Source organism: Triticum urartu, chromosome 4 (genome assembly GCF_003073215.2).
Source record: "Triticum urartu cultivar G1812 chromosome 4, Tu2.1, whole genome shotgun sequence".
Lineage (NCBI taxonomy): Eukaryota > Viridiplantae > Streptophyta > Magnoliopsida > Poales > Poaceae > Triticum > Triticum urartu.
This window is the reverse complement of record NC_053025.1, coordinates 541,292,933-541,315,141: the sequence shown is the minus strand read 5'-3', so window position 1 is coordinate 541,315,141 and position 22,209 is coordinate 541,292,933. Positions and strand designations below refer to the sequence as shown.

At 45.7% G+C, this 22,209-nt stretch overlaps 1 long non-coding RNA gene across 1 annotated transcript; it reads left to right on the top strand.

The window, feature by feature from the left end:
- The first annotated feature begins 12,052 nt into the window (after nt 1-12,052).
- On the top strand, nt 12,053-16,825 carry LOC125552534. Its single transcript, XR_007303664.1, has 5 exons — nt 12,053-14,144; nt 14,838-14,896; nt 15,654-15,735; nt 16,157-16,249; nt 16,317-16,825. It is a non-coding gene; the product is annotated as an uncharacterized LOC125552534 (long non-coding RNA).
- Nucleotides 16,826-22,209: the final 5,384 nt, after the last annotated feature.

Here is a 22,209-nt window from a genome sequence, read left to right as displayed (position 1 = left end):
CTCTCGCTCGCGCTGCTACTGTGCTCTTGCTCTCGGTCCCCTGCCTGGTCTGCTCTTGCTATTGCTCTTGCTCGCGCCGTTGCTCTCGCTCTTGCTCTTGCTTGCGATCCTGCTCCGATTTAGCTACACTTCACTCTGTTGCCGCCGGGGTGAAGGAAGAACCAGCCGCAGCGGGGAGGGGGGCTCGCCGGAGAGGTACCCCACTATCTATCTTAGGGTTCAGGATGGGGGCGGTGGTCGGCGGCGGTGGCGGGGCGTTGGCGGGGCGGTGGCGTGGGGATTGCCGGAGAAAAAGCTCGGCACGGGGGGGGCTAGAGGGATGGCCGGGGCGGCGGAGGACCAACGGTGGGGAGTGTTTTCGGGGCGGGCGGGGCGGCGCACCGCCGGCCGCGGGCGGCGGGGGCTGCTGTTTGGCCGACTCAGGGGGGTAGAGGTTGAAGATGAACCGCGGGCCCTTTATTTCGTATCCAACGGCTGCAAAATCGACTGACCAGAGATGAAAAAGTCAGTGGACCGACGTGTAGCCTCACCTTGCTAGTGCGTTCAGTTTCGACAACAAAATTCAGTTTCGACAGCAAAATTCAGTTTCGACAGTTAAGTTCAGTTTCGACAGTTAAATTCAGTTTCGACAGTTGAGTTCAGAGATGAGCGGCTGATGTATTTTACATCTAGCACTTTGTGGTTATGTATTTTACGTCATGTATTGGAGATGCTATTAGAATTCCACTCAGGTTAACGTTGTTCGTTGTCTCTCTTGTCCTGCTTCAGCCTCGGCGTCGTACAACTCACCGGAGCTGCTCCAACGACGAAACCCTCCATCATAGCGGAGCAGTACCTCGGGCTCCATCTCCAGACGCCTAAGATCTTCTTCCCCTCCTCCGACAGCCAAGTCAGCCGGAGCATCCTCACCGGCCAACCCAATCACGCTGAGATCGACATGGCTTCGCCAAAGAGGTTGTACACTTGTTGCATCTCTTTTTTACTCTACATGTTATATATATTGTCCACCGAGCACTCGTAGTAACGGGAAATACGATTATTTTATCCTACTATATGACAAGCAGTGAGGTACCAGGCAACTTAGCTATCCGTGATGGACTCTCTTGAACGCCATCATTATTTACGCGTTTGAGTTGTGCATTTGTCGATGGGCCTGGGAATTGAGCTAGTATGGCAGTGGCCTGGGTCCAAAGTAATAGAAGTAGCACAAAAACATTTTTTTAGTGTAGGATTTTCCTTGCTCAAGCCTGCCTACTAGAATCGCCAGTGCTTGAAAGAAAAAGTGAATGAAAAAGATCGGAATTGGAAAGTTTCCTATGGTACTACTTTTCATGAATTTGGTGCAAAGGGATGGAGCAAAGGAAAACTGTAGGATTTGTTCCTTTAGTGTCTCCTTGAAAGAAAACCCGTAGGAATTCTAATTTCCACTTCTCCTCCTTTTCATATTCCTATTCATCAAGCACAAGACTAAGAGATAGTAGCATAATAGCATTATAACCGTACATTTTCTTGTGGTTTGACTTAATCTCACCATGCTTTTTTGCATCCTGTAATCTTCCAATTGTTGTGAATCAAACACCCAGATTGGCAAAAATCCTGTGTTTTTAAATTCTCTGTTTTGCACGTGCATTCCTATCCTATTCCTGTCTATTTCCTATCCCTGCATTGTTAGAATCCTCAAATTCAAACAAGCCCTTACTCAATTACTTCTGTTACAGATATATGTCAAAGAAAACCTTGTGTGGTTTGTCCTGCTCCTGCGGCGCTATGTTCCACCCCAGCTCAACTGCTCCAATGACGGAAGGGTTCACCACAGCAGGGATCCGCTCTCCAGACTGTCTTTCGCCGCCTCAGATCTTCTTCCCCACCGTCGGCAGCCACGACAACTGCATTACCATCATCAACTGAGCAGATGACCTTGAGGACTACACGGGTCCGCAAGAGAGGTCGCACTCTTCCGTGTCTGCTTACGTTATGCGTCGCTTAATATGATGACATGCTACATTATCATCGTGTTCACCTATTAGACTCCGAGTCAGGTCCAAACTAATGCTGAAACTTGAGTTTTTAAATAGTTGTGGGGTACATATTGGGGCAGCAATCAGTACTATCTGTCTACTATCTGGTTAATCTCCGGTGTCTACTATGAGTTTCATGTTGGGTGCAAACAAACATTAAAGGAGCCATTATCTGTATTTTTTAACTAAAGCTATTATCTGCCTGCTATCATTGGTTTTGGGTCTATCCACAGTTTGCTACCATCACTCTGGATTTGTGCATGCACTCCTTACATAATCTCACTATGTTTTATTCCTATGCATGCCAGTTATTGTACACAATGGAACTGATCATGTAGAGCAAAAGAGACGAGCCTTGCGTGGCAATAAAATTTCATGCAGACGTCGTTCCATGGTGGGCGCAAAGGCAGCCCCCCTCCACCCATTTCGGATCGTAATCAAGAGGAAGATAACTGTTATGAGGGGGATTCAGAAGGAGAAGACCATTCCTATTTACCCCATGAGGTCTTTGCTCTAACTTGGCATGCTGATGTTGGTAATATCATGCATATGGTGCCTTGCATTGCTTACTGTATACATTAAAGATGTCATCTGCTTAGTTTAGACAAGCTTTGTGTCAATGCCATTTGTTTAGTTTCTTTATCGTATATGTGAATCATGCAATGCCATCTTGTCTAGCCAGGCATCATATATGTGAATTTTGCAATGCCACCCTGGTTAGCCAGTCATCTTATATGTGAATTATATCATGCCATCATTTTTTATTACGTGTTAAATTTGTCAACAATTTTAGTACATTCAATTACTCTTCCTGTGCATCAGCCATTTGGCACGGTCATGGAAAAATCTGGAGTGGAAACAAGGTCTTAAGAGCAGACAATGCTATCTGACGAAGCGCATGTCTTGCTGGTTACCGATAGCTCCTCTGAGGAGGATTCAGAGACAGATGACCAGTCATATTTCCCCCCGAGGTGCATGCCCTAACTTGGCAGGGTTATGTGGCTCATATCGTGCGTATGGTATCTTGCATTGCTATGTCATTTGCTTAGTTTAGACATGCTTTGTGTGAATGCCACTTGTTTAGTGTCTAATTACCATATATGTGAATTATGCAATGCCATCTTGTTGCAAGACATTATATATGTGAATTATGCAATGTTATCTTGTTGCAAGGCATTATGTATGTGAATTATGCAATGCAATGCTGTTTAGGCAAGCGTCATATATGTGAATTATATCATGCCGTCATTTTTTGTATTTCTCATTGCTTTTGTCGACAATGTTTGTATATTCAACTGCTCTTCCTGTGCATCAGCTATTTGAATTGGTGATGGAGAAATCTGGAGTGAAAACAAGGTCTTCAGAGCAGACAATGCTACCTGCTGAAGTAGATATCTTGCTGGTTACAGATAGCTCTTCAGAGGAGGATTCAGAGGCAGATGACCAGTCCTATTATCCCCCTGAGGTGTATGCTCAAACTTGGCAGGGTTATATTACTCATATAATGCATATGTTGTATTGCAATGCTTAGTTTTTACATCATATACACAATATTGAATGCCATCTCCTTAGTTGACACATCATATATGCGATTGCCCTCTGCTCACTTCCTTAGTATATAAATCATATATTTGAATTATGTCATGCCATGAAGTTTACATAGACAGCATGTATCTGAATTATGGCATGCCAACCCATTTTCTAAAGACATAATATAGTTATATCATCTCATCCTATTTACATAGTCATCATATTTAAATTATGTCATTCTATTCGTGAATTATATCATGCCATCATGTTTCCATCAACGGCATGTTTGTGATTTATGGCATGCCAACCACTTTAATAGACACATCGTATAGTTATATCATGTCATCCTGTTTACATAGTCATCATATTTTGAAGTATGTCATTCTATCCTATTTAGTTAGCCATCATACATGTGAAATTGTGTCATGCTATCCTGTTTAATTAGCCATCATATATGTGAAATTATGTCCTGCTATTCTGTTTGCTTAGACAACATAAATGTGAATTATTTCATGCCCTGTTTTCTTCCCTACTATCCATTGCACCTGTCTATCTTACAATGTCTCTACATTCAATTACTTTTCTTGTTTATCAGCCATTTCAATTGGAGGGAGTGATGGCAGTATCTTTGGGAGTAAAAACACGGTCTTCAGAAAAGATCATGCTACCTGTCGATGCAGATAGAACCACGGTTGTACTTGCCCAAGAACCAGCCCCACCACACATAACCCACATTCATGCATATTGTACCCCTACCTAGTTGGACAGAGAACCAGCTACACCCCTTCTAACCCCAACCCCAGCAGATAGACACCTAGTTCCCGTTGACACAGTACCGTCTCCACCACAGAGCACCCAAACACGAGCAGTTAGTAAGGCAACTGCAGTGCCCAAATCACGAGGACCACCACTCCGAACCCGAATTCAGCACTTAAAGCAGAAGAAGAATTGTTCTCAGGTCAGGTTCCGTAGCTATGGTTCACACTACTTTGCTCTTGCATCACTGTATTTACTGATACCAACTAATTTCAAATTTGAAGGATGCAATTGAAACTCCAATGGCGCAACAGGTATGTTTTAAACCTGTTTCTTCAACGTGTTTGGCTGTTTGCTGTTGTAACTTGCTCTATGTTGATTTCAGTTTCAATTGAATAAACAGTTATGTTCTCATGCCATGCACATTATAAGTGTTGTTATTGCTGTGTAGTTTCCCACACTTATATTCTGTCTATGCTGCTTTGTCTTAAATAGATATGATTCGAACTGTATCTATCTTGATTTGGCAACATAAACTAGAATGATATAGACCATACAGTGACCATACTACATAGATATATGTTTGTTTCATGCTGTTATCCTGTCCACCTCACTACTGAACTGGTTTACCAAAATGAGTTTCATATACTATATTGTAAACCTGAGATGTGTTTGTTTGTTTCTCTTTTAGAACGCGGATAAAATATTGGAGAAGAGTACCCTGTTATGCAATGGTAAAGGAAGTAATGCAGATAAGGTTCAAGATAGTGAGACATCCCTGTTGGTCTCCAAGAAAGCTGATAAAAACTATATTGAAGACACTAAGACAACCCCAAAGTCCTGTCTTGATGTAGTGTTCGAGTTACTGGCTACCACTGCTGGCACCAGCTCTTCGAACTCGTTGCCTGAATCAGTTCGGCTTCTTGACTCTCAACTTCAAGTTGAAAGACATCGATCAGATGTTATGCGACAGGAAGCCGAAGGACTTAGGAAGTCCCTGCAGAATTCAGATGCATACTTTCTGGTGCAACAGCAAGCGCTGAAGGACTTAAGCGCCAAACAAGAGAAAGTTAATAAGCTTGCTAAGCATCTTGCCAGCATTATGGGTACCCAGGATATTGTATCTTGAGCTCTTCTGAAGTGGTTTCAGTTTTGGACTTGTTTTGCTGCGGCGTTTATATGCTGCTGTGTTCCCTATATTTGCACTGGTGGCGAACTTTGATGCCCAGTGGATGTAATATGTGTAATAGCCGTGATAGCCTAGTGTAAGTTACTTGCTTATTTATTTCCTTGTTGTCTTGTTTATTTGTTTGCTTGTAGTCAGTGCGGTTCTTTTTCTGTGGTTTGCTAGTGGCTGCAATAACCTATTTTTTAAAACTAGGCCACAATAACCATGGGCTAATATTTACTGTAGTGACACTGGGCCTCCTACGGGCCGTAGAAACAATGGGCCTTCTACGGGCCGTATAAATAGTGGGCCTTCTATGGGCCACAAAAACAGTGGGCCTTCTACGGGCCATAGAAACAGTGGGCCTTCTACGGGCCATATCATCAATGGGCCTTCTACGGGCCGTATCATCAATGGGCCTTATACGGGCCAAACAGACCGCATTCTGGCCATAAACAGGCTAGAGTTAGAATCGTCCGTTCATGGGCCGACCATAACGGGCCATCGTTAATAGGTCGTATTTGATGACGCTATGAAAACGGCCCAACGTATTAACGGACCACAAACGGGCCGACTGTAACCATGGGCTGAATTTGGCCCACAAGCAGAAAATGACAGTAACGGGCCGTAAGTAAACGAATGTTGGAAATGAGCCCAAGAATAAATGGGCTCTGAGAAGGCCGAAAGATAACATGGGCTGGAGACGGCCCAACGGAATAACGGGCAGTTAATGGGTATAAAGTGATACACTGTTCATTATGGGCTAGTTTCACCACGGGCCGTTAATGGGTGTAAAGCGGTACACTGTTCATTACGGGCCAGTTTCACCACAGGCCGTTAATAGGCCAAGAGTTACATAGGGCCTCATATGGGCCGAAAGACGTCATGGGCCATACATGGGCCAGAAGTGAAAATGGGCTGGAATCATATTGGATGGCCCAGATGATGCTACTGGGCCTAATTCAGATAGGGCGTAACAGGCCTTGGGTTAGCGGGCTATAAATGGGCTATATGCGAACAGGCCGTTAACAGGCTTTCCATGGGCCGGTCCGCCACCTTTTGACCAAGTTAAACGGGCCGGCCTTTTCACAGGAATGGGCCTCTGTTGGGCTGTGCCACGTGTCAACGTATCATAGGCGCCTTCTATCCAATGAGTGGATGACATTTGTCCTGACGATGAGCCGACACGTGTTTCCTCCAGCCAATGATGATTTTACACGTGGAAAATCCCCATTGGTCAGGGCTGTTAACGGGTTATCGGATCCAAAACCCAACCCGATAGCTTAATGGCGTTCCGTTACGGTGGATGCCACGTGTCGGTCACCCTTGACGAAAGCACTTCTGTGACGCGCGATGTCGTGGATTTGTCACGGCAGATGTCCTAGTGTGAGGACTTAGTCGCGAGGCCAACACATCTATGTGGTAGCTTGAGAGGGGTTGAGCGGGACGAGAGACGCGATGTTTTACCCAGGTTCGGCCCCTCATGGTGGAGGTAAAAGCCTACATCCTGCTTCATTGATATTGATGATGATGATCATGGTTACAAGTGTGCTCTATCTCGAGAGCTATTGTCTAAACCTAACTTGTCGAACTTGTCCCTCTTCCCTCTTTTGGGGAGCCCTGCCCCTCCTTATATATGTTGAAGGGGAGGGTTACATGTGGAGTCCTATTAGGATTAGGACTAGTCTATCTTCTAATACAAATCGGATACAAGTCCGGGTCTTGACTCCTTGTAAGGGAAATACACCTTTCCTCTTAAATCGGCCCACCATTAGCATAAACCGGGCTTCTGGGCCTTGGGCCTTGTCATCCGTCTGTCCCGCCCGCCGGGTTATCAGTGAATCATAATGTTCAAGCGAATTGCTTATAAACCACCAAGTTAAGGCGGGTCGCCAGTGAATCGCCAAGTGTCAGCCGGGTCTCAAGTAAACCGCCAAGTCCGGCCGGGTTATACTTCCAGCCGGTTTACGCTGCGGGGTATATCCCCGACATTAGCCCCCAGTTTAGCTTGGATTTATCCATGGTAAACTGATCCTGTAAACAAACACAAGAACAACTTTGACAAGTTGTACTCCAAGTTAAAAATTCTTGTAAACCGGCACCTGATCATCCTTAAATCCTTGTTATTTCCTCCTTCTAGAAAATCCGAGTCAATAAACCAACTTCATAATCAATTTGCTTGCAGAAGATATTTTGTAAATAAAGAATCCATTCGAGTCGGCCTTCAATGCTCTGATTTGACAAAAATATTGGTCTTCAAATATTCAACTAATATTCAGCCGGCTTGAAGATGTAGAACTTGTCGGTTTATGATTACCACCATTGTTGGGTTATAAAAACTGATAATTTCGGGTCATGATTGTTGCCAACGCCGGTTCATGATTATTGATGACGCCAGGTTGCAGTCACAGGGTCATAATAATTGGTGACGTCGGGTCAATCTGGTTTGCTCAACAGAGAATTTGAAAATATTTCTTCGATAATAATATAATACCTGTAGCCCCCAAGTCTTGAGTAGAACAAAGTGATGGCTTAAGACTTGCTTCAATATAAATACTACCAATTTTGAAGAAATCCATGTTGTTCATCCCAGTCACTAGTAAAAACTGAATACTCCATATTATGTAGCCCCCAAGTACCGGGTTGTCATGCTTGCAGCAACCTGGGACTTTGTAATTGCTTATAAAAACTTCAATCACTGTATCCCCCAATTGCCGGGTCATTATGCAATAATGAGCAGGGACTTTGTAAATATAATCATGTAGACTTGAGCAGTGATGTGTAGCCCCCAAGGGCCGGCTTAGTAAGATAATACTGAACCAGGACTTGATATATACTTCAATGAAAACAACATCTTATAATGTAGCTTCCATCGTAGGGCTTGAACCCACGTCCACAAGGTTAAGAGCTTTGTGCTTTACCAACTGAGCAATGGATCCTTCAATATTATGGACGAAAACTTGTGTACCTTGAATTGTTGACAGGAGCAATTGGTAGCCCCCAAGGGCCGGCTCATTATAATATGATGAGTCGGGTCTTCAATAAGACTAGTAAAAATGACTTTGCATTAGCCCCCAAGTGTCATGGTGCATGCTTGCAGCGACATGAGACTTGCATGTATTCTCAATTTGAATAATGTAACCCCCAAGTGCCGGGTTGTAAGCCTGCAGCGACTCGGGACTATTCCTTCCATTGTAGAATAAATCATATCCTTTGATAAAATAATAGCCATTGCGCTAAAGCGACTTTGAAAACTCAATAATACCGGTTATTAATAACCATAAAAATCCAGCCATGTTGGCTATTCAAGATAATATAACCCGGTATGAAAACCTTATTCATTCAATATCATAATGAAAATTCAGCCAAGTTTGGCTATTTGAATAATATAACCCAATGATTTATAAGCGCATGATTCCAATGGCGCAATCCAAATATATATACTGGCAACTTATAGTCCAAAGCTAGGCCGGTTTAACAAACCTATTTCTGCATACAACAAGTTTAAAGTGTCCTGGCGGTTTACCGCTGGATGGGTCATAATGCCCAACATATAACCCGGGTTTATAACCAAGGCTGCACTTAAGAATAATCAAATATGAAATATATCATACATGTGACATTGAATCACATTGTTGGTTTTACCAACTTTTTGTAGTAAAGGTGATAACCCCAATCTTTAGTACTGATAACTCCTTCCATATTGTGCCGGTTTATGATAAAACCGTACCGGGTTGTGATAAACACCGGTTTATCCATATTCAATTCTGGCGACTTATAGTCGAAACCAGACCGGGCTGATAGTCTCCGGATTATGATTTGATAGTGTACTGACAACTTGCTCCACTTTTGGAATTCATGTATGCATAATCCTTTATGTTCCTGCATATGAAAACTAAAAAGCATCCTCGTTGGCTGACCAACTGATTGTATGGTAGAGGTAAAAACATCAATCCGGAGTGCTGATAACTCCTGGCCCTCTTACCGGTTCATGTAGAAATCATATTGAGCTAAAAGCCGTTGATTTGTTCGTATAAGGTTAGTGACATCTAGTCAAGACCATTCCGGAGCAATGCACTACCAGTTTAGAATCTGATCATGTGCTAAGAACAAGCGCTGAAAGTCATGCCGGTTTATAATGAACACCGGTTTGTCAGGAAAATGTTTATAAATCCCTTATCATGAAAACAGTAAAAACAACAGAAATATGCAAGGCTTTTCATGGGCTGCCAGGCCCTAAATCGAGGCTTGTCATGGGCTGCCAGGCCGCTGAGTTAAACCATTTTGCAAAGCCTTTTTAAGATGGACCTCAATCTTTAACCAATCACCGATTTAACTTTAACAAGTTCAGGGTCCATGGGATTGACTTGTGAAACGTTCGATGGGTCATACCAGGTTTACCTGGATGGAGTGACTTACTTAAAGAGGCAGGATAACCCGGGGTGTTAGGTGTATACACCAGGCTTCCAAGCCATGGCTTGATAGCCCATTACAAGTGTAGATTCTAAGTTCATTTCGATAGCAAAGAATCCCCAAGTAACATTTTGAGCTGTGCTCAGTGGGTGCCTATGTTTGAGTTATTGTTTTACAACACTCTCTTTGGCCCCGGATTGATTTGGCTTTGAGCCGATCAAGAGGTGTGACTATGCTTCGGATACGACCAAGCCCCCAAGTGATGCTGTGGCATTACGCCGATCAAGAGGTGTAGCTATGGTTCGGATACGACCAAGCCCCCAAGTGATGCTGTGGCATTGCGCCGATCAAGAGGTGTAGCTATGGTTCGGATACGACCAAGCCCCCAAGTGATCACCAATAAGGCAGGATACCCATGTTTGAACCGCGCATCATGGCAGCAGGTCCTCTTCGGCCACCTTTAACTTTTTGCAAGAGATAAATTCTTCTTGAACCGGGATTTTGAACCGGATATTGAGAGCTTCAAAGCTTTGTGGGAGATATCTTTCCCTTGAACCGAATTGTAAACCGGAATCTTCATTTTCAACCGGAAATTTTCTGACGGCTTTCAACTCGAACTTGCGAGAAGTTAATTCCTTTTTGAACCGGAAATTCTTAAACCGGATTTGAGAGCTTCAGAGCTTCGTGGGAGAACAAATTTCCCTTGAACCGGATTTTAAACCGGCATTCTTCATTTTGAACCGGAAATTTTCTGACGGCCCTTAAATTTTCATCCATATGGTAGTAGCCTCCGGGACCGGGTTATCTTTCCCTCCAGCATCCTGGGGTTCTTGACTTCACTGAAAAGCCGGCAACCTTTGCTGAGTCATATCATTATAGCCTCCGAGTCTCAAGGCTTGAGATTCTTCATAATTAACTGTGATATAGACCGGTTTGAATCCTGCATGGGACAACTTGCAAACCGGAGTAATTGCTCTTTAAAGAAAGCAATATATAATTTATAAAAATATGCTGGATGGATTTCACCTGATGCGTCAAGTCAACAATTATCACCGCGGAGTTGATGATCACCGTGGTGAAACTGAAAACAATCGCGACCGAGTCGGCCGCGGGTGTTGACAGATTTTTCGGCCGCGGCGTTTTAAACCGGTGTGGAGGGAGAGTCAATAGTGGCGTTGTAAACCGGTGTGGTCGCGAGAGACGGCCACGACGCTGTAAGCCGGTGCGGTTGTTTGTTGAATAACGACGACCACCTGGGCCGAAAGATGTTGGTGTGCCTTCATCTCCGCGGTATAATATCACTTTTTGTCGCCCTGCATAAACAATATTGCAGACCAAGGTAAAGATAAACTTGTTTTTTGACAAAAACAACATGTGCTAATAAATCAAATTTGGATGGATATCACCTGATTTGTTTGGGCGACGGATGATCCGTTTATCGCGACAGAGGTGGCTCAGGCAGACCAGCGGCTCAATATAGCTCCGGCGGCTCAGGCAGACCGGCGACTTAATATAACCCCGGCGGCTCAAAACAGCAAGGCGGCTCAACGCGGCTCCGGCGGGTTGATGTAGATTAAGCTGCACAGGCGACGACTTGCGCACACTCGTTCCATCAGTAAGCGGGCGTAGACGCAGGTGCGTGATGGTGCTCACGTACACTTCATAGGCACAACATGGCACCACCTTTGCTGCACATTAAAATATACATACCAAAGTATTCTTTGATGAAAACAATATGTTTAATAAAATAGACTTAGATGGATATCACCTGATTTTTTTTCCGGATGACCGATGATCCGTATACATCATCCGTGGATAACCCGGCGATGCTCAGGGACCAGGCAAATGTCAACTTGCCCGCTTGCTAACCCACTGCTTCTTCCCATTAGCTCCAATTATCTGATGCCACGAAATTCAGAATGTGCCTCAATATATGCAGAATTGATAGCTCTTTATGTTGTCTCTACTTCAGCTTTCCCTTCTCCCGCCTGGATGTCGTTGACAATGTCTGAAATACTTGTCTCATCATGAGAAAACTCCGAGGAAACGGCCACCAGCAAGACTGATATTTTGGACATGTCTATTAAGCGGTGTTTTCCACTAAATGATCTTCAAAAAATCTGCGGAAACCATGCTGTATCACAACAATGTTTTTCACTCTGTATTTTCAAGCATAAGCACAATCTGCCAGGTGACTTTATTGAGACCAGGAAAAAATCCGCCACAGGTTACACTCCCATCGTTTACTCACTGAGGTTCAAAATATACATTGTGTACGTGGGCCTGCCCAGTGCGCCCATTGTTTAACCAAGCTACAATTAGGGTCAATTCAGTCAGTTCCATTAGATGTTGGTAAGGCAAACTCATGAACACAGCCATTCCACGACTCTTCTAAAAGAACCATCAACATTATTCAGCACTCCCGGCAGCGAGGCGGTAAGCCGGCAAGGCGAGCCACGGTGACGGCGGGTCGACAAGACGGCGGGTCGCGGCAGCGTGTTGGCTCGGAGCGGAGGTGAAGCCGCTCGCCCCTAGTGGCTCAGCGCAACCACGGCAAACGGACGCCGGTGGCAGCTCGGAGCGGAGGCGGAACGAGGCCGAAGCAATGGAGGTCGGGGCGGCTTGAGCGCTACGTGGATGGCGTCTCAGCAGAGATATCGATGCAGCAAGGCCGGTGGAAGCGGCTCGGTGGTGGAAACGGGCGAACCATGGTGACTCGGGGAGGCTCTGGGCCAGCGGCAGTGGAGTAAGGTGGAGGGGCGGCTCGACAGCTGCTCGCGGGCGACGACTCACTTGCAAGGCCGTAGCAGCTCAAGGACGACACGCGGCAAAGCAACAAGGACGGCGGCTCGGTGGCATAGGTGAGCTCGACGGCAGCTCGCAGGAGGCTTACCATGGCGAGGCAGAGCAGCCATGGTGACTCAGTGGGCGGCTTGGGAAACAGGACCACGCAGGAGGCCCACATCCGAGACAGCGAGCGAGAGAGTCAGGAGACGAGTACGCAGGCGCGGATCGTGGAGAATTCCGGGTTGTGGCCGGCTCCATTTCCGGGTCGTTGTCAAGGAGGCGAGGCGAATCCATCCCCGCATCTTCCGGGTCAGACAGGGCTCGCAGGCGGAGGTAAGACCGGTGTCGAGGCGAGCGGCGGCCACCGGCAGCAGCGAAGTGGCGAAACGCAAGGGCGGCTCGGTCAAGCGGAGGTGAAAGGCGATTCGAAGGAAACTGATGGCTCGACGGCCAAGGACGGCAGCACCGGGTCAAAGCGGTGGCGGAGACGGCTTAGGGCCAGGGTGACTTGGCAGCGGGGGCTTGACGGCGGCCGGTGGCGTGGACGCGAGCCATGGCGGCCTGAAGGCACCGCCGTGGCCACAATGGCCGAGGAGTCCTGGCCATATCCTCTTCTCCGCCAACTGTCGTGGTCCACTTCTGGATCATGGCCATCTTTTTTTTATTCGACTTGCTAGTAGCACACGATGGCTAGGCGTCACGTCTTCGATTCCTTATCTACTACCCCTGTGAAAGCACGAGAGGGCGGAGAACCAAAACATCTACACCGTTCATAGCATCGAATCCTACGCTCCAGGTTGCTCCAATCTTTAGCAGCAAACTATGTTTTAGCCGCGCTTAATTAATTACCCACGCTGCCACTCGACCCACGCCGTCACAAAAAATAGAAACAATGACCCACGCGCACACGCTCGCACGTTCGTCACCCCACCCTTCTCGCTCCCGATCCCATCTCCCCACCGGCCTCAACTTGGCTATGGCGACGGGGAGACGAGGATCAACAACTCCTCTCCACTGCCTTCTCCACCGCCGCCCGCCACACGCCTCCTCGCGTCCCTCCTTCATCCCCGTCCCCGATTGGGCCGCCGCCACCACCGCACCATCAGGGGACGCCAGGGGAGTGCAACCACCGCGCCGCCAGGGCCGGCAATGCGTGAGCCGCCGCGGGTACCGCGCCGATCGCTGCTTCTGACGATGCGGGAGCCGCCCCATCCGGCGAGGACGAGGGGCGCCGTCACCGCTGATCCTCACTTCCTCAGGGCGCATGCTGCATCTGAAGCCTCCCTAATGCGCTCCTCCACTCCGTTTCTAACACGTAGTTCATACCTGGCTCGCCGCTGCCATGCGCCGCTGAGCTCTGGAGCAGCCGCTGTCGAAGCCCATCGCCAGCCGTCCTTGGGTGGGCCGGCGCCGAAACTCGGCTCCCAGTGGCATCCCCGCTCGAGGTCCTTCTCCACCTCATATTCGGCAGAGTAAGATCTCTTCCATCTACCTTCTCCCCACGACCTACCACGCACCCCCTGGATTGAATCGATGTGGTTGCTGGTGATTCCAGGCTGCCGTGTGTGTGTGTGTGTGTGTGTGTGTGTGTGTGTGTGTGTGTGTATTTGGTGATCTTGTTACACTTTGGGAGGCAAACAAATTAGTTTTAGATGAAATTGGGTGCCGCTGAGTAGCAAAAAACTGCTATTTAGGAAATATTTGGGGCGCTTCTAATTGGTTACAACAGCGAGGTCCAGATCGAGTGTGATGCTAAGCTTACCCTTGTGCGATCTATCAATATTTTTCTATAGATAGATGATTCCTATATTTGTAATCTCAATAGACTTTGCCAAATGTTAGTATGGTTCATTTATGTTAGTTCATCCCGTAATTACTAAGGTGAAGGGATTACGATTTACAAAATGACATTTTTGCCAAGCATCTAGGAGAGAATCAGCTTGTATAAACTTTTTTGCATGCACTTCTGGAGAAAATATTAGTTAGCAAGTGCTGGTAGATATGATGTCATAGGCCTCTCCTGCTAAGCAAAGTCTTCTGAATAGAGAAAATGATAGTGCGATTAGTAATGAATGGTATAATGTTCCTAAATTGGCATGATAGTGTGTTTAAATTTTCTTTACTTGATCATGTTACTTATGGGCGGTTTCCATATTTTGAAATAGGTTCCTGATTTCCTCACTTCTCCTGAGATGAAGTCTATTGATGATGTGCCAATGTGAAGGTACCACTGTGCTTTTCAATGCAATGTGGAGATAAAACTTCTAGCCAATGTGAATTCAATATTATATTTATTTTCTTAAAACTACAGTGGTATCCATGTTAGTACAGAACTACAGATCATTTTATCTTTCCCTTTTGTACGTTATTTCTTTTATACTTTACGACTGCTTCAATATTCAAGATTTGCTTCCGGTCTTCTTTGGATTTAGGTGGATATTTATTCACATGCCTAAATATCTTCCATTTGGTTATGTATTTTTTTATCGCACAGAACAAAATGGTAACTATTCTTTTACCCAAGAAGAAATTGGATTTACCCAAGTTTTTGCGAGCCTGATGCGCACTTATACAAAAGTTGAATTAAAATGTTGAGTAGTGTTTGCCACCCCCTACTGTAGGTGGTCAACTTATATGGAAGCTCATCTATTTAGCAAGTTTTTGTTTTAACTGTATACAAACTGCATGTTTACAAAGACTGTGGAACAATTCTGGGAAGTTCCTCGCGAGTCATTTAAAATCTTCTGGTCTTGCATTATATAGATCAGTGAACCAAAATATACCATTGTTCCATTAATGAACCAAAGAAATACAGGTAGTATGTCTGCCTGTACGGGCACCTAAACCATATTGATCACTATATCTCAGTACTTCTATGGTTTGTCTGTTCAGTTAGATGGACTTGCTATCACATGAGAATACAATTACCATGTGTATTTTGTTATTCGGGAAGTATGTTTGAGATTTCATTTTTATCCCAGCATTGGATTGAAGTTGCGGATCAGGAAGCATTTTTTATCCCAGCAGTGGATCGAGTACTTCTAAACACAGTTAAAGAGTAAGGTATGTATATATTTGCCAGTTTAATTCCGTATTCCACATTGTATGATCTCAAGTTTCGGACATTCTTATATGATTTACTATTCTATGTTGTAGTGTTGGCACGAAGAATCATTATAGGAATATAATGAATATCGTGTCTTACTATCAAGATGAATAACAGTCAACTCAGTTAGTGTTTGATTATGTTTCTCCTAAAGCTACCTGCTCAACATCTGAACAACTCTAACTGCTGAGTACAAGTCCAACTATAAGGATCAAAAACACCGTATGTAATTCCGAAAGGTCTTTTCCTATACCGCGAGACCCTGTTTGGAACATGATAATTTTTTGAATCAACAACTACATTGTTTCCTATGAATTTCAGCAACTACATTGTTTCCAGTGAAATTCAGCAACGACTACATTTTTTCCTATCATCCAGGCATACAGAGGCTTTGATTTTTTCAAGTATAGTTCAGATTTTCAGGGAGCACTTCAACCCAGACATAAACAAAGCAAAGAACTTGATTACAAGGTACAATCGTAACTACCAATGCCGAGCTATTTTTGAACTTGACTAACACAAAGGGTGCAATATGTAGGTTCAGGGTGCTCCTATGCTTGGATAAGGCAAGATGATATCCCCCCCCTGTTAATTTGTATTTCTGTTGCTGCATGATGATATTATCTAAGTGATGAAAAGTGATTTATGTATGTGAATGAGGGAAGGGAGGTTTCGCATCACAGAGCAAAAAAATTACCCTATCACGATCCAGTGTTTGCATTTTACTTGCACATGCTCTAGGAATATACACAGTATGCATCACAGGCTTATAGTGCTCATGTTCTCAATGGTATCCCCTATAAGAATATGATATTAAATAGGTTTCTATTGATTCATCAACAGAGAAATTTATGCCAATTGATTTAATGTTGATATAAGCTTTATGCAAGTTTGTTTTTTCGAGAGTACGCAATCGGTACTATTGCTTCTTTATGCAAGTATGCAATTTGTGGATACATAGGGCCTCATATGGGCCGAAAGACGTCATGGGCCATACATGGGCCAGAAGTGAAAACGGGCTGGAATCATATTGGATGGCCCAGATGATGCTACTGGGCCTAATTCAGATAGGGCGTAACGGGCCTTGGGTTAGCGGGCTATAAATGAGCTATATGCGAACAGGCCGTTAACAGGCTTTCCATGGGCCGGCCCGCCACCTTTTGACCAAGTTAAACGGGCCGGCCTTTTCACAGGATTGGGCCTCTGTTGGGCCGTGCCATGTGTCAACGTATCATAGGCGCCTTTTATCCAATGAGTGGATGACATTTGTCCTGACGATGAGCCGACACGTGTTTCCTCCAGCCAATGATGATTTTACACGTGGAAAATCCCCATTGGTAAGGGCTGTTAACGGGTTATCGGATCCAAAACCCAACCCGATAGCTTAATGGCGTTCCGTTACGGTGGATGCCACGTGTCGGTCACCCTTGACGAAAGCACTTCTGTGACGCGCGATGTCGTGGATTTGTCACGGCAGATGTCCTAGTGTGAGGACTTAGTCGCGAGGCCAACACATCTATGTGGTAGCTTGAGAGGGGTTGAGCGGGACGAGAGACGCGATGTTTTACCCAGGTTCGGCCCCTCATGGTGGAGGTAAAAGCCTACATCCTGCTTCATTGATATTGATGATGATGATCATGGTTACAAGTGTGCTCTATCTCGAGAGCTATTGTCTAAACCTAACTTGTCGAACTTGTGGAACTTGTCCCTCTTCCCTCTTTTGGGGAGCCCTGCCCCTCCTTATATATGTTGAAGGGGCGGGTTACATGTGGAGTCCTATTAGGATTAGGACTAGTCTATCTTCTAATACAAATCGGATACAAGTCCGGGTCTTGACTCCTTGTAAGGGAAATACACCTTTCCTCTTAAATCGGCCCACCATTAGCATAAACCGGCCTTCTGGGCCTTGGGCCTTGTCATTCGTTTGTCCCGCCCGCCGAGTTATCAGTGAGTCATAATGTTCAGGCGGGTTGCTTGTAAACCGCCAAGTTAGGGCGGGTCGCCAGTGAATCGCCAAGTGTCAGCCGGGTCTCAAGTAAACTGCCAAGTCCGGCCGGGTTATACTTCCGGCCGGTTTACGCTGCGGGGTATATTCCATGATGATAATTTTGGTAATGTCATGGAACACTTCTACGACAGCACAGGTATGACTATCTTGATTCTGTCATAAATTTGTCATGGATGCACATGCATGACGAAAAATGCGACCTACTGTGACAAACACGTATCATCACAGAAGTGTATTTTTTTGTAGTGTAGAATTTAAAAACCAGGCATCTCAATGTTTTTTCGTCAAACAACAGTGCCCTGGTTTTTGAATTTCATTCCCATCTCTTGCATGGGACCAACAAATTCACCCAAGGACACACATATGATTTTTCAACCAACTTTAGTGCATTGAAGCATGTGCTTGTAGTTCAAATTTGAATTATGCACATAAAATGCCTAGAAAACCTAGTTAATGTATAAAAAGGCCAAACGAACCCCAAAAAATTCCAAGATTGAACACAACACTCCTGTTGTTCTATGTTGACACTAGAATTTTTTTGAAAGCAATAAGAGGCAATGGATATCGTCCCGTCACCAAAGGTGGTACGTTCCCTATCGAAACCATCATGCTTGTTGTGAGAAGCTCTGGTTTGTGAGAATCTTATACCCGAACCTGTTCCAAATGGGACAAAATTTTCACCATGGCATACTGATGCCGCTCCATGATAGCATGCTAAGTTTCATGAATTCCAGACGAGTTTTGGATTTACTAGAATTTAAAAACCAGGCGTCTCAACGTTTTGCCGACAACCAACAGTGCCATGGTGTTTGAATTTCATTCCCATTTCTTGCATGGGACCTATAAATTCACCCAAGGATACACATGTGATTTTTCAACCAACTTTGGTGCATTGGAGCATGTGCTTGTAGTTCAAATATTAAATTATGCACATAAAATGCCTAGAAAACCCAGTTATTGTATAAAAAGGCCAAACGAACCCCGGAAAATTCCAAGATTGAACACAACACTCCTGTTGTTCTATGTTGACACTAGAAATTTTTTGAAAGCAATAAGAGGCAACGGATATCGTCTCGTCCCCAAAGGTGGTATGTTCCCTATCGAAACCATCATGCTTCTTTTGAGAAGCTTATACGCAAACCTGCCCCAAATGGTACAAAATTTTCACCACGACATGTTGATGCCGCTCCATGATAGCATGCCAAGTTTCATGATTTTAGACGAGTTTTGGATTTACTAGAAATTTAAAACCAGGCATCTCAACGTTTTGCCGGCAAGCAATAGTGCCCTGGTGTTTGGAATTCATTCCCATCTCTTGCATGGGACCTAGAAATTCACCCAAGGACACACATGTGATTTTGCAACCAACTTTGGTGCATTGGAGCATGTGCTCGTAGTTCAAATTTGTATTATGCACATAAAATGCCTAGAAAACCCAGTTGATGTATAAAAAAGGCCAAACGAACCTCGAAAAATTCCAAGATTGAACACAACACTCCTGTTGTTCTATGTTGACACTAGAATTTTTTTTAAAGCAATAAGAGGCAACGGATATCGTCTCGTCCCCAAAGGTGGTATGTTCCCTATCGAAACCATCATGCTTGTTGTGAGAAGCTTATACCCAAACCTGCCCCAAATGGGACAAAATTTTCACCACGGCATGTTGATGCCGCTCCATGATAGCATGCCAAGTTTCATGAATTTTAGACGAGTTTTGGATTTACTAGAATTTAAAAACCAGACATCTCAATGCTTTGCTGGCAATCAATAGTGCCCTAGTGTTTGAATTTCATTCCCATCTCTTGCATGGGACCAAGAAATTCACCCAAGGACACACATGTGATTTTTCAACCAACTTTAGTGCATTGGAGCATGTGATTGTAGTTCAAATTTGAATTATGCACATAAAATGCCTAGAAAACCCAGTTAATGTATAAAAAAGTCCAAACGAACCCCGAAAAATGCATTCCCATTTCTTCCATGGGACCTAAGCATGCACTGAAGGAGACAAATTTGAATTTTCAACCAATTTTATGCACCGGAGCATGTGCATGTAGTTTAATTTTAAATTGTGCACTTGAAATGGCTATAAAACCAGTTTAATGTATGAAATGTCCAAACAAACCCTGAATAATTCCAATTATTTTACGACACACATACAGTTGCATGTTCACTGCAGATAAAGGGTCTAGCAATTCAAACACCGCCCATTGCCGCTGTGACCCCATTTTGTAATTCAAATCAAGTAGATCCCACACAGTTTATTCTCACCAACCGTGTGAGATGTAGTACAAAACATCTTGAAGCACCATCGGTGTATAGTACACCTATGGTTTACGCGAGAAGGTGCGTTGGCTACAGTTCACAGCCGGTGTGTCAAGCACACTAGCTCACTCCCCCCAAACTCCCGCCTTTGCATCCCTCTCTGCTTCAGTCCCTTGATTCAAATTTTCAGTAGCTTCGGCATTTTACTCCCACCTCTGCATCCCTCACAATCTCAAAAATATCTGCTCGCCCTTGATCCAAATTTTCAGTAGCCCCGTCTTGTTACTCCCGCCTAGTAAAATTTTCAGTTATCGCAATATTTCCTCAAACACAACCTCCGCTCACACAAACACACACAACTCTCGAAACCATTGGTAGGTCGCCGCCATTGCCGGGGAGCTCGAGTAGCCAATGGCCAAAAAGAGGTTTACCATGGCCTTTTTGCCCGACACCGGCGAGGATGCCGCCGAGGTGTCCCCGCGGTCCTCCGCGGGCCCGATCCGCCGTCGCTGGTCCCCCTATCCGCCCGTTGCTGTGCCCCTACGCCGGTTCGAGGAATTCCCCGTCCTCCCCCAGACCCGGCAGCCGACGAAGTCCTACCTCGGGGTCCGGCAGCGGCCGTGAGGGACGTGGGTCACCAAGATTATATATCGAGAGACCCACACCCACCGGTGGCTCGGTAGCTTCCACACGGTCGAGCTCGCGGCCATGGAGTACGACCGCTGGCAGGTCCGCTACCACAACCCGGCGGCTAGGCTCAATTTCCCCTTCGGCACACGTTCGGTCCACCTCGTTCCGCCGGAGCCAGGGGTGGTGAGCTCGGCTATGGCGCGCGAGGACCGCGAGGCATGGGAGCGTCTCGAGGCCGAGGCCGCCGACGAGGCCTACATGCAAGAGCTCCGTTGGCAGCACCCGGAGCTCGTGGAGGCGGAGCGGGCGATCTTTGCCGGCACGGAGGGGGGCGAGGTTATCGCGCTCTCCTCCGATGACGAGGTCGAAGGCGGCAAGGACGGCGGCGCGAAGGGCGGCGAGGTTATCGCGCTCTCCTCTGATGACGAGGCCGAAGGCGGGGGCGACGGCGGCGCGGAGGGCGTCGAGGTGGGCCCCCAGGACAAGGAGATCGACGTCGATGAGTGGAGGAGTGCCTTCCCCAATGACCCCGACGACGGTACTGGCCCGGACCCGGCTCGCGGCACACCGTAGATGACGAGGAAGGATTGGCTCGACCTCTACTTCGACCGAAAGTAGTTTAGCTTAGTTTAAATTTATGTTTTATGTTCGGTTATGCAAAACTATCTATGTTTATGTTTGAATGCATGCTACTTTCGGTTGAACCTGCTTTGAACTTGATCAAATTGAAGTTTACAACCTTCAGTTTAGGGGATCGACTAGAAAAGGCCAAAAATTGCTGGAGTATATGTATCCACTAAGGGTTTTAGTCCTTTAACTTTTTAAGGATCGCCTAGAGATGTCCTTATGACTTGTTTATTTCAGTTCTTCACAATGTGATGCTCTATATGTGCAACTATTTGCTGTGCAGTTCAATTTCATCAATAACTGTTTCGACAATACCACTATGAATTACGATATTTGGCTGCTGTTAAGGATATTGCAGTTAACATGCCTTTGTTGGGTTTCGTAGTAATTTCAAAAAAATTCCTACGCACACGCAAGATCATGGTGATGCATAGCAACGAGAGGGGGAGAGTGTGATCTATGTACCCTTGTAGATCGACAACGGAAGCGTTAACTTGGTTGATGTAGTCGTACGTCTTCACGGCCCGACCGATCAAGCACCGAATCTACGACACCTCCGAGTTCTAGCACACGTTCAGCTCGATGACGATCCCCGGACTCCGATCCAGCAAAGTGTTGGGGAAGAGTTCCGTCAGCACGACGGTGTGGTGACGATCTTGATGTACTACTGTCGCAGGGCTTCGCCTAAGCACCGCTACAATATTATCGAGGACTATGGTGGAAGGGGGCACCGCACACGGCTAAGAATATGATCACGTGGATCAACTTGTGTGTCTAGGGGTGCCCCCTTCCCCGTATATAAAGGAGCAAGGGGGAGGAGGCCGGCCGGCCCCTATGGCGCGCCAAGGAGGAGTCCTCCTCCTAGTAGGAGTAGGACTCCTACTAGGAGGGGGAAAGAAGT